Source organism: Formica exsecta, unplaced genomic scaffold (assembly GCF_003651465.1).
Source record: "Formica exsecta isolate Colony F162 unplaced genomic scaffold, ASM365146v1 scaffold323, whole genome shotgun sequence".
Taxonomy (NCBI): domain Eukaryota; kingdom Metazoa; phylum Arthropoda; class Insecta; order Hymenoptera; family Formicidae; genus Formica; species Formica exsecta.
The window spans coordinates 260,753-263,646 of record NW_021850487.1 but is presented as its reverse complement, the minus strand read 5'-3'; the positions used below and the strand labels follow the sequence as shown (position 1 = coordinate 263,646).

At 44.9% G+C, this 2,894-nt stretch overlaps 1 protein-coding gene across 1 annotated transcript in view; it reads left to right on the top strand.

Annotated features, from left to right (window-relative positions):
- The first annotated feature begins 2,075 nt into the window (after positions 1-2,075).
- Positions 2,076-2,894, top strand: part of LOC115238159 (frequenin-1) — a 43,192-nt gene continuing 42,373 nt past the window's right edge. The window contains exon 1 of the mRNA XM_029811747.1: positions 2,076-2,365. The gene's annotated coding sequence lies outside the window, so the exon portion shown is untranslated. The remainder of the gene's footprint in view (positions 2,366-2,894) is intronic.

Genomic DNA, 2,894 nt, shown 5'->3' with positions numbered 1-2,894 from the left:
GCCGAGGATCGCCGGGACTGCTGACGTGCTCCACTTTGGATTGCGCCCTGTCCATTACTGTGTTCGACGTATGTCGCGTCGAGCACTTTTCTTATTACTTGATGAGAGGGGGGAAGGAAAATGCCATTGTCTTCCAGAAGTTGATACGTACATACAGTAGTTACGGCTTCCGTGGCTAGCCAATAAGAACGGACTGGAGAGTAAATCGGATTGCCCCGGCATCCAGGCGATGGTCAGCGAAAAACTGCACGGATTCGAGCAGAAGGAAACGCCGACGCGCGCTCTTGGGGCTTTTATCTCGAGGAGATAATTAGACGTCGCTGAGAATTTATTACCGCGACGTCGCCTGATTAATTACAATCGCGTGAGAAAGGATTAAGAGTAAAAGTAAACCATAATGAGGGAATAATACACTCTCCGTGCGAGCGACCGTCAAATATTTCACGAGATATTCTTTTTAAAATATCGTGACTTTTATTTATTACCATATAATTATTATTATGATAAATCTATTAATATACATTGTGAAAAAATTGACTGAAACTTCAAACAAAGTATCCTTTTTACAAAGACACTTCAATCTTCAAACACACTTTTCTGAACTTTCAGAAAAACGTCTCCGATGATTAAAATAGATTAATTTTAGATACCCAGAAACGCCTGAAAATTCAGACAAAAATGTGTTTGAATTTAAAAAAAAAATTTTTATCATGTAGTTTATCAATATATATGTGTAGGCAATATAACCAGTTTTTCAAACATTAACGGAGATGACGGTGGAGGTTGAAATAAATCGTTTTGTCATCGAACCAGCGAATCAGCGGTATCACGCAAACCTTTTCTTTTATTCATGGATCCGGCTCCGATTTAGATCCCTCGCGTTGAATTTGCCAAACAGACCCACGGAACAGTCGACGCGCAACGAAAAATCCGTTACCGGCGAAATATATACTACACATCGAAAAATCGAAAAATGTTGTTTCGCGCGAATACGTTTCTCTTTCTTTCTCTCTTTTCCTCTGGATTCCGGTGGCGTTTTTAAGTGATTGATCTCATCGGGATGAAGCACCGGGAAGACTTTCGCCGCGTTTCGCTCCCCCATATTTCTTTACTTTACACTCGTTTCCCACTTTATATCTTTTCTATTTCATTCTCGAAGTAAAGCCATCAGCGTGAGATAGCGTGGTCATTATTAAGTTTTTTTCATTTCCTAAGAATATTCTTTTAAATAGCGCAGCTGCGATGAATTATGTCACCGTAAAAGACCATAAGAAAAATCTCATTACATTTCTTTACCTTATTATTTGTTGATACGTAATATTTTCCAAGATAAAATTGTCAACATATTTTATAATACTGTTTCACGCTGGTTCTCTTTTAGTTTAACAGAAACGGTAACAATTTTAAGCGTAAAAATGGACGGACGAGCAACCACAACGCAAAGTAATACTTATTATAGTTTGTGACAAAGTTAGAAACAGGTACACAGCCGGCGGACGAGCGGACCATGATAAATAATAATAATAACGCGAACTTTCTTTTGAATATTCGCCGGCGTTAATTCCATAATAAAACTTTACGAGGCACGCCGGGGCTCAAAGTTTTCCCCGAATGCGACGGGGTGCTAACAATATTTGTAAGACGAGAACTATGGTCAAATGAAAGTGGATAGGTATTTCGTCACAGAGGAGAGCGGGAAGAAAGGAATGAAGTGGTAGAAAAGAATCCGCAAAAGAGCCGGCGCACTCGTGCAAGAAATCGAGATGGAAAAATATTCGACGAGAGAAGGAAAAGGAAAATGGACAAAGGCAAAATTGGGGAAAGGCGGACAAGAGTGGAAACGACGCAGAACGCGATCGACCGAGACGGCGAGAGCGTATAAGGTACGATGGAGAGAGGAATAGAGAGAAGGAGAAAGAGCGAGGAGGATCGAAGATGGTGGAATCGGAGGAACTCCGTTGTAAAGGGGGGATAACGGGGGAGGGAGGATATTCGAGCATCCCCCTTCAGGTTCGAGTGACGCGCTTGCGCTATCGTAACACACTTCCACGTAATGTCACCGTCAAGCCAGTCTGACGCCAGGCGCCGCGACGCTATGACGTCACTGGTCCGCGCTTCAACGACCAACGTACTCCGCCAGTGGTGAGAGAACTCATGAATGAAATCCTTACTCACCGTCAAGTCGCCGGATAGAGTCCTCGTGAAGGAACGCGCCTCCAACGTTCGCAGGATCGCGCGTCGACGGGACGTCCTTGATCCTCGCCCGGTTCGCTTCGCGAATAACGGGGACCAGTTGGAGGCCAGTTGGTTCGCCAGCCGTTGGTCGGCGCAGCATCTCTTCGTTAATCGTGTCAACTTGCGTGTGGTAAAAGCTGATCTCGATCGATCCACGCGATGCGATCACGATGAATCGTCAACGACAGATCCCGATGACAGTTCGAAATTTCGATTCGCATCCGCAGATGAGCTTCCGTCGACCGAGCGTATCGAGCGATCCATGTATCTGAACGAAACAATGTTCATTGACCCCTGTCAAATATAATCTCCGTCAGTGAGATGAATCTTTCATTGAATAACGCGTGCGTTTCACAAATGACGCGAATAACGTTCCCCCGTCCACCAGCCCGCCATCCTCGTCTTCATTCAGAGGCTCGATGGCGTTCTCCACGACCTATCGACGTTTTGTGCAAAAGTTGCGCGAGTTGCTGATGCTCGCGATGATAACGTCCTTTTAAACGCGCGCTATCCCCTATCGCGATCGAACGGTGCTCCGGACACACGACACTTTAGTGCACTTCGGACTCGTCGATATCCGGTTTGTTTTATGAATGGGCAACACCGCTGCGCTAACAGAATGCCTCTCGACAATCGGGTTTCCATTACTTTTCAGCAGG